General features: G+C 43.7%; 2 non-coding genes across 2 annotated transcripts; both read right to left on the minus strand.

Moving 5' to 3' along the window:
* Window positions 1-2050: 2050 nt before the first annotated feature.
* Window positions 2051-2157, minus strand: LOC120250959. The gene has a single exon (XR_005533287.1). It is a non-coding gene; the product is annotated as a small nucleolar RNA R71 (small nucleolar RNA).
* A 7188-nt stretch (window positions 2158-9345) lies between these two features.
* On the minus strand, window positions 9346-9452 carry LOC120250902. Its single transcript, XR_005533233.1, has one exon. It is a non-coding gene; the product is annotated as a small nucleolar RNA R71 (small nucleolar RNA).
* Window positions 9453-9880: the final 428 nt, after the last annotated feature.

Consider the following 9880-nt stretch of genomic DNA (forward strand, 5'->3'; position numbering starts at 1 on the left):
TTCACAGCAAGCCGAGAAAAGTGAATTCTAGAGAATCCACACGGGCGTGTGGAAATTCCACACACCCGTGCGTTATTCCACAAGCCCATGAGATGAATCCACAGGGGCAAGTGGATTCCTAATTTCAGCCCCGATTTTAACATTTTTTCTTTATCTTTTCCCCAACTTGAGAGAGGGCGGCGGCTAGGGTTTCAAAAGGTATTAGCTAAGGATTGGGAGAGGTTCTATGGCTCCGACATCACGCTCCATTTGGAAGAAGGTTAGAAGGAGAACTTTCGTCGGCATAGATCCGACGAGGTGTATCCTAGGCCGGACAAAGAGACCCTTGGATGAGTAGAGGCTTCTCCACAAGACCATCGTCACGACTACCGAGGGTGTTTTCTATGGATTACTTGCTTTTACATTAAATTTCATTGATTGTAACTAGCTCCGTAGAGAGCTAAACCCCCTAGTGGGTACTTGGATTTGTGAACCCTAGGATATATTTGTTTCATTGAACCTTGTTATATTGCTTTCATTAACTGATGTGTTAATTGATTGTTAATTGAGTTCCAATCTTGTATCCTTGATTGTTTGAATACTCCCATAGAGTAACACTAGAGTTGAGAGTTCCTTTTGGCAACCCTTGTGAGTGAGTGACACACCACGAGAGATAGACAAAGCTAGGTTGGAGAGTGTTGAGAGGGTGAGTTGAGAGGTAGCAGAGCGTCCCCTTTCCACTCCGGTGTGATTCATCCTACCTCCATTTCCTCAAGTTCTTTGTGGTCATAGTTGAGTGAATGGGCTAAGGGATGGCCTTCCACTAGGGCTTAGTTGCAGAGGCAACCGAGTGAAGTGTTGAAGTGATTTTAGCACCTAGGGCTTAATTGTGACTAGGGACCTTTAACCTGGACCAAAGGGTTAGGTCTATATCTAGGAAGAGGATTTATCACTTGGAATCCCTAGAACTCATTGTGATTCTATACGAGTGTTAGGTTGAGAGATTATTCAATTTCTCCTCCGGGACATGTATAGAGTTAGGCATGGTTAACCTTAAATTTGGGATCATGTATTAAAGGATCCGCATGACTCATTAATGCATTAGTTAGAAAGCATATTAGAGGGTTTTTGTACTTGAAATGATTGTCCAAGGCTGAACAATATCCGGGTAACCCATTTATATCGATTGCCTTATCTCCCCTTTACTTGTCCTTTCTCTCTTGTCTCTTTTACTTTTGTTTACATTACATCTTGTTACACAACTATTATTCACTTTTTGCTTAGTTGAGAAACAATTCAAGTATTTTTATTCATTACTCCCTGTGGATACGATACCCACTCATCTGGGATTTATTACTTTGACTAACATGTGCACTTGCGGGACATACGCACGGGGCGTTGTCAAGTTTTTGGCACCGTTGCCGAGGTGTAGTCATTTAGAAATACTTTGCACTTCATTTTCTTAGATATTCATTCATTCATTCTATTTAACATCTTCTTTTTCCATCATCGTTCTGATTGTTTTCTTTCTTTGGGTGCAGCTCCAAGTTATGACCCGAGGGAACCCTTCGATATTGATTGAAGGAGATCCTGAACATGAACGTGCACTCAGAAGAAGGGGAAAAAAACTCTGCAAGAACCATCTAATCAAGATGAAATAGAAGTTAAAGGGTCAGATAATATGGCAGAACAGAATGAGCAACAGAGGACACTTTCTGATTATGCTAGACCCTCATTTTTGGGCACACAATTGGATATTGTGCGACCCTCAATTATAGCTCCGAACATCAAGCTAAAGCCAGCATTCATCCAAATGATTCAGTAATCAGCGCAGTTCAATGGTTTGGCCGATAAGGATCCAAACAACCATATAGAGAACTTCTTGGAAGTTTGTGATATGCTGAAGATTAATGGTGGATTGGATGATGCTATTATATTGAGGGCTTTCCCATTCTCTCTCAAGGGAAGAGCCAAGCAGTGGCTACATTCTTTGCCCAAGGCCTCCATCATGACTTGGAACAAGATGGTCAAAGCTTTTCTTGCTAGATACTTTCCTCCGGGGAAGTCGGCCAAGCTTCGCAATGAGATATCGTCATTTATAAAAATGGAGTTAGAGTCATTGTTTGAGACATGGGAGCACTTCAAGGATCTTTTGCAGAAGTTCCCACAGCACGGATTTCCCGAATGGATGATTATTTAGACTCTCTATAATGGGTCAAATCCGAGTACAAGGTAATTGCTAGATGCCGCCGCATGAGGTACAATGGAGAGTAAAACCCCGAAAGAAGCCCGACAATTAGTAGAAGACATGGCCATGACGGTTATCAGTGGAATGAACGGGAAAGGAAAAAGATGGATGGGCTTCATGAAATAGATGCGGTAACTTCATTGGCGGCTCAAGTGGAATCATTGAGTAAGAAGTTAGACCTTCTAACTTCTAATAGAGTGGCGGCCATGAGTACTTGCACTGGATGCGGTGGAGGATATGCTCCCTCCAATTGCCTGATCTCCATTAGTGATACATCTTCGGTTGAGAATGTTGATTTTGTGGGTAATGCGATGAGGAATGAAGGGAATCCATATAGTAACACCTAGAATCCGGGTTGGAAGAATCATCCCAATTTCTCGTGGAGCAACCAAGGACCACAAAAGGCCATGGCACCAACGGGTTTCCAACAATAACAAGCCCCAAACATAGAGAACCGAGTTTCAGGCTTAGAAACCCGAATGACTGACTTAGAGAAGGCCTTGACTAGATTTGTGCAATAATCGGATACAAGGTTTAAATCAGTCGAGGCTACACTTCGCAACCACACCGCTTCTTTGCATAATCTTGAGAATCAAGTGGGGCAAATTGCGAAGTCTCTATCGGAGAGAGCACAAGGAAGCTTGCAAAGTAATACTGAGACCAATCCTAGAGAGCATGTGAAGGCAATCACTTTGAGAGGTGATCATGAGGTTGAGGGTAAGCTTCCGAGTGAGTAGTCCAATGTAGAAGCACCCGTGGTCATAGAGGTTGAGGAGGGAGCAAGCAAAGAGAAGGAAGTGGCAACCCCATCTTTCAATCCAATAATCCATTATACCTCTAGATTGAAGAATGACCAAGCGGATGAACAATACAAGAAGTTCCTAAGTTTGTTCAAGAAACTCCACATCAACATTCCCTTTGTTGAGGCATTATCCCAAATGCCTAAGTATGCAAAGTTCTTGAAAGACTTCTTGACCAACAAAAGGAAATTGGAGGAGAGTGCCTCTATGATTCTAGATGTTTCTTGCTCGGCGGTCTTGCAAAAGAATATACCGAACAAGAAGAAAAACCAGGGAAGCTCCATCATTCCGGGCAACATTGGCAGTTTGGGTGAAGAAATGAATTGGTAGACTCAAGGGCCAGTATTAACATCATGGCGTATACCTTCTTTCAGAAGCTAGGCTTGGGAGAGCCTACGCCTACACGGATGACATTGCAATTGGTGGACCAAACGGTGAGACATCCGAGGGGCATTATTGAAGACATGCTTGTCAAGGTTGACAAGTACATTTTTCCTATAGACTTTATAGTATTTGACATTGATGTGGATGCAGATGTATGTTTGATACTTGGGAGGCCATTCTTGTGCACTCCCAAGGCATTAATCGACATGGACGGCGGGGAGTTGACACTGAGGGTTCGAGATGATAAGCTCACATATCGCCTCGCCAAAGCCATGCGATATTCTCTTGACTTTGATGATACTCTTTGTTTTCTTTATACTACTAATGAGATTGTTGATGAATATATGCAGGAAATGTTCAATACGGACTCGTACGAGGGTTTGTTCCACCAAGAGATGGACAACGAGGAAGTAATGATGCTTGGTTCAACGGAAAAAGTACCATCTACTCCGGGGATCATGAAGAAGGTGCTTCGAAAGATGAAGAGGGCGAGGAGACGCCACCGGAAACTCCCTAATGCTATTGGGGATGTGCGAAAACTGAACAAGTTGGATGAACCATTGATAGGTGGCACCAAGCCTGATAAATCTCCCTCTACCTCTAAGAGACTTTACTCTTCATGCTTTTAAGCTATGGGTTAGAGGGCAACATTCATCTATGAACCCCCGTGAGGTAAGACAAGGTACGTCAAGCTTAGTGACGTTAAACAAGCGCTTCTTAGGAGGTAACCCAAGTGTTTACTGTTTTCTTAGTTTTTTTTTAGTTTAGCAGTTGCATGAATAAGACTTTGAGTGTTAGTGTCTATATATTTTAATGCATTACTGTGATTTTCTCATGGATTTTCGGTGCCATCATGCACGTTAATGTATATGGCGAAGATTTGGTTGTTTGAGAGAGTTTTTCATGTTTTAGCTGGTGTATTTTGCATAGTAGGGCAGGTTGTGAATGTGTATACATGTTCAGGAATTTTCTGCAAAGCCTGCAGAGTTTTCTAAGGTATCCAGAGAAAACACACAGGCGTGGGTATTTTCCACATGCCCGTGGGTCTACACCGCGAGCTCATCCAGAAAAAGCACATGAGCGTGGACTTGCCCCTGTGAACGACCTTGTGAGTTTTGCACGCCCGTAGGTAATTTCCGCATGGGCGTGCGTCTTCCTGCAGAGACTTAGCAATTTTTCCTGAGAGCACACAGGGGTGTGGACTCACCCTTGTCGGCGATCCTGTGATAAACACACAGGCGTGGGTAATTTCCACACGCCCGTGTGGATCTCTACAGCAGAGCCCTCCTCTATCCCGAGAAGACATGGGGGCGTACGATCGCCCCTGTGAGTTGGATGTGTAAATGTCCATGCCCGTGTGGACGTTTTGCAGGGGAATGAGAAACACTTAATGATTCGTCACGGTTGGACAGAGAGGCCACAGGGGCGTGCGTCTGCCCCTGTGGGTCGGGCGCACGGGAGTGGGCATTTTCCACATGCCCGTGCGGTTGCGTTCAGAGAGATTGAGTGTTTTCGTGAGAGCACACAAGGATGTGCATTTGCCCCTGTAAGTCTCTCTGGTGGAGGCGTATGGGCGTGGGTAATTTCCTCACGCCCATGTAGATGCGTAGAATTCCAAGAGACGTGAGTTTATCTTTAAAATCTTCTTGAATTCTCTTCTTTTTCACTTCCAATCACTCGAAGATTGACTTCGATTAGTCTCCTAGCCCACATATCGTTGTTTTAGAGAGTTTTCCAGTCAATTTCCACGTTAAATTTAAAGTTTTCATACCTATTTCATCGGTAAACCTTTTACCCTCTCTTCTTCACTAATTCTTATTTTTATTAGATCAAAAGTCTTGAGTTGCATACAATTTTCACTTTATAATAGTTTATGCATGTTTAGAAAGCGTTTAACAGCGGTTTTAAGTTGTAATCTTGGAGCATTGGCGTGAGACCATGCAGATTTCACGCTCCGCAGATCCACACGAACGTTGGTAATTTCCACAGGCCCGTGTGGAATTCTACAATACTGTTTCTAGAGCTTCATTGATCATTTTCTTGTCAATTCTTGCTGATATGGCACTTCATTCGAAGAAGCATGAAGTTAAGCGCCCTAGAGAGACCCCACCTGAGCCAGTACACATGGAATTCTCGAATCTCGAGTATCATACTCGATTTGAGAAATTATCAGCACTCAGTTTTGGTAAGTCTCTCTTTGTGGATTTGAGTGTGCGGAGAGAGATTCGGCGGGGTGACAAGCTAGCCGATGAGATTGATGAGATGCTAGCAGTGGGAACTGGAGAAGATTATTCACTATCCAAGAGCTAGCTTTCCGTGCATTGACGCAAGAGGTGTTGCGTCTTTTGAGTTTGCTCAGCTATATGGGAGATATGACACCGTGAATGCTATACAGTTCTGAGTATTCGGACATCCATTTTGCATGAGTGTCATTGAATTCTCTGTTCATATGGGTTTGTATGACGAAACCTACACAGGAACAGAGGAGTATGGACGCTTGCCGACAGATTTCCTGGGTACAGTGACTCCGCAGCAAACGTACCGAGTTTTGTGTGGACATGGGCAGTACGAACCAGGAGTGTCCAAGGCCACCAGCCTATCCCGACTGAGCTATAGATACTTAAACTCAGTCCTCAGCAAGTCTGTGTCTGGTCGAGGTGACAACACAGCTGTTTTGAGCAGGCAGGACCTACTCTATTTATAGTCCATGGTCTGCAATGTGCTGATTCAACTGGGGCACGTAGTGGCGGACGTCTTGAGGCACCAGGGCTAATTTGCAAGAGTGGAAGTATTATTCATAGGTCCCTACATCACTAGACTCATCTTGGGGATGGGTTTTCTAGACGCCATCCGAGGTGCCGAGAGGACGGTCGTGCCTTCTCCTCTTGGGTTTGATACAATTAGGATGATGGGGTTGGTGCATAGATGTGGTCCTGGAGCATACATTCCAGCGGAGGGTTCAAGATAGGTTCCCGAACCTCAATTTGCACTGATAAGCACCGGAGCACCCCTTACAGCACAGGAGACACTCTGTGTTCAATACCCATTTTTACTCCCTCTTGAGCTCATGATCATTTTGAGAGGCTCAAGAGTGCTATGGGTGAGCTTCGGTCAGAGATCACGGAGGTTTAGACTTTACATGTTGCGTAGTATGCGGGGATGATAGTGCGTCTTGACATCGTACTGCAGCTATTAGAACGAGATGCATCCTCACCCTTTATCAGGAGACCGAGGACCCCTCCAGCATCATCATCACCACCTCCACCGGCATCCGTTGATCTAGCACCAGAAGTAGTAGCAGAGCCAGAGCGTGACACTGATGCTTGATTCGTAATTTTCATTTCTTTATTTACTTGATTTTGTTTTGTTGTTAGACTTGCACTATTCAAAAAGGGATTTCCTTCTGAGTATGTCTTTTATTTTTCATTTTGTTGTCTCGAGTTGTATTCATTGCCTTATCTTTTATATATACTCGAGTTGTTTAAGTTTTATTGAGCATTACTGAACCCCCTCGTGTATGTCTGAAGATGGTCTTGTCAGTATGGGAATTGAGAACTAGTCATGGACACAGCCAATGTGGGCTGTTTGTGCTTCACAACCCGTTGGAACTTTACTTCCAAGGATTTATCTCCATCAAACGCAACACTTGGAGTCAAGGGAGTATTGTTTCAATTGCCACTCTCAAATCTATACTTGATTGCTTTATTCTCTATTGTGCTTGCATGGTACATTGGGGACAATATATGATAAGTGTCTAAATGTAGGTGTTTTCATATATATATCGTATGCACTTTGCATGTATTTTGTGAGGTTTGATGCCCGTTTCGCGCTTAATCGTCTATTATTTGCTTTGTAGGGCATATGGAAGCCATGGAGAACAAGAAGATATCATTTTGGCAAAAAGAGAAGAAAACAGGAATTTCATACTACCCCCATACTACCCAGTATGGGGGCCGTATGCACTGTAGCAGCGGATTGATTTGGTGTTCTGTCCAGATTTCCATACTACTAAGTATACGGGGCCATATGAAGGCCGTATGCACCCCGTATGGAACGCGAATCTAGGGTTTCGAGTGCTATACGACTCCCCATACGACTCCCCTATACGGCCCCGTATGCCCTCGGGGGTATATATACTCACTTTTAGGGCTGATTAAAGAACTTTTTGCTGGCCGACTTTTTGGGAGATCATTTGGGAGATTTTTGGGCGACCTTTGGGGAGGAGAAGAAGGGCAAGAAAGCTAGAAGATCATTCAAGCCCAAGGTCCAAGGCTCTCAAGGCAAGAAGGCAACATCATTCAAAGGGGAGATCGATCACGACTTTGAAGGAAGGAGAACTGCTGCTAGAGGAAGCGCCATTCGGCATTCCTTTGGCGGGGAAGCGCTATTCGGCATATTCTCGCCTCATCCTTCACCATTTCATCTAGGGAGTGTCATACTATGCCTTTGTTTCATGTTTTTGCTTGATTGTATGCTTTTGTTATGAGATGATGACATACTAGACCCCCCAAGGCCACCGGGTGTTGGTGAACCTTGGGGGGTTTTTATCATGTATTTTTGGATGATTACTTGTTAATTCTATGCTTGGGTAATTTTTGAGATCTAATCCATTGTTTTTCATGCTAAGTGTTACACCAAGGAGAAATCCGTAGCTCTTTTTATGAATGATGCATGTAGATGTGACTTGCTCGCATGTATTAGGGTCATGAATGGATTAGAAGGGGATACTTGTATCATCACGCCGAGAAATCGGGTGTTTGGTAGCCCTCCATGTAGGTTTAATCCAAGAAGAGTAGGTTTATTCCTAAGCGAGATTTCCTTGTACTTAATGCAATCGTAGGGAATGTAGATTTGGAAGAAATTCCTATCTATGTTCGTATGGGATTAGGGTTCAATCACGAGAAATTGGGGTTGTTCTAATCTTGGAATCTCATGGTCCAATTTACCCTTGCATCTTTTAAATCATCATCCATGTTGCATGATAACCCCTCAAGGGGATCCACATCCATAGGCCTTTGCACTTCATTGATTCTCTTGCTTGCTTATTGCTTGTTCTCTCTAATTTGCTAGCAAATCTTGTGTTTAGTTTTTATTTGTATTTAGTAGAGTAAATCCATCACTTAAGATCTTAGGCTAGATAATAGCTCGAGAAGGAGTAATAGGAGATCCTTAGCCCCGTGGAATACGATCCTCGTGTCTTTGCACGAGGTATTACTTGGCGATCCCGTACACTCTGCGGGAAGCGATCAAGTTTTTTTGGCGCCGCTGTCGGGGACCATTAAGGAATTCTAGGAAACTTTTTAGATTATTACTCTAGCCATTTCATTCTTTACTCATTTGTTGTTTTTTTCTTTTTCCCTTGATCTTAACTTTCTATCAATTTTTTTCTTGGTTTTACAAGGTATCGTGCATGACACGCTCAAATCCATCGACATTTGATTACACCGGATAGTGAAATTGAAAGAACTTTGCATCGGAGATTGAGAGAAGTTGGTGAAGGGTTCAGGGTACACATAAACATTGAAATTGAGGATAGAGAGTCTTCAATCATGGTCAAGAGCGACGCACTTTATCCGAATATGAAAGACCCCAATTCACGGGTGATGAGTTCGATGTTCAAGCACCGTCGCTGGCATCCAACAACTTTGAAATTAAAGCAAGTACAATCGGCATGATCCAAAAATTCAGTCCAATTTCAATGGTCTTGCCCATGAGGATGTGCATGACCACCTTTCCCGGTTCCTCCAAATTTGCTCTACATTCAAGATCAATGGGGTGTCGGACGATGCTATCCGCTTTGAGACTATTTCCATTCAGTTTGAGAGATGGAGCTTATCGTTGGCTTTACCTCATTGTCTCCGGGATCTATTAAAACATGGAAGGACATGGTGGAGAAGTTCCTTGAAGATATTTTTTTCCGCCAAGCAAAGCGCGAAGTTGAGGCAAGAAATTTCAGCCTTTATACAAGGGGAGTCCAAAACATTGTTTGAAGCTTATGAGAGATTCAAGGATCTCCTTAGAAGGTGCCCCCACCATGGTTTTGCTTCATGGATGCGAGTACAAATCATTTACAATGGGCTAAATTATGCTACTCGCCAACTCATTGATGCCACGGCGGGCGGTTCCCTTAGCAACAAGTACCCCGATGAGGCCGAGCAATTACTTGAGTCAATGGCAAGCAATGAATCACATTGGGCCTCAAGGGGATCTTCCCAAAAAGACCGCTGGGCTTTATGAAGTAAGTAGTGATAATGCCTTAGCCGCAAAGGTTGACGTGTTGACTCGAAAGATTGATCTTCTTATGGGCAGTAGTTCAAGGCCCGAATCGGTGCTAAGTTGTAGTACTTGCGGTGGTGGGCACGGTGCAGCCCAATGTCCGATTGCTAGCTCATCTCGCTGCATCCGCTGAGAATGTGGACTACATTGGGGGCAACGCAATCAAGGGAACCCATATAGTTCAATCTTATAA

Source organism: Dioscorea cayenensis, chromosome 19 (assembly GCF_009730915.1).
Source record: "Dioscorea cayenensis subsp. rotundata cultivar TDr96_F1 chromosome 19, TDr96_F1_v2_PseudoChromosome.rev07_lg8_w22 25.fasta, whole genome shotgun sequence".
Lineage (NCBI taxonomy): Eukaryota > Viridiplantae > Streptophyta > Magnoliopsida > Dioscoreales > Dioscoreaceae > Dioscorea > Dioscorea cayenensis.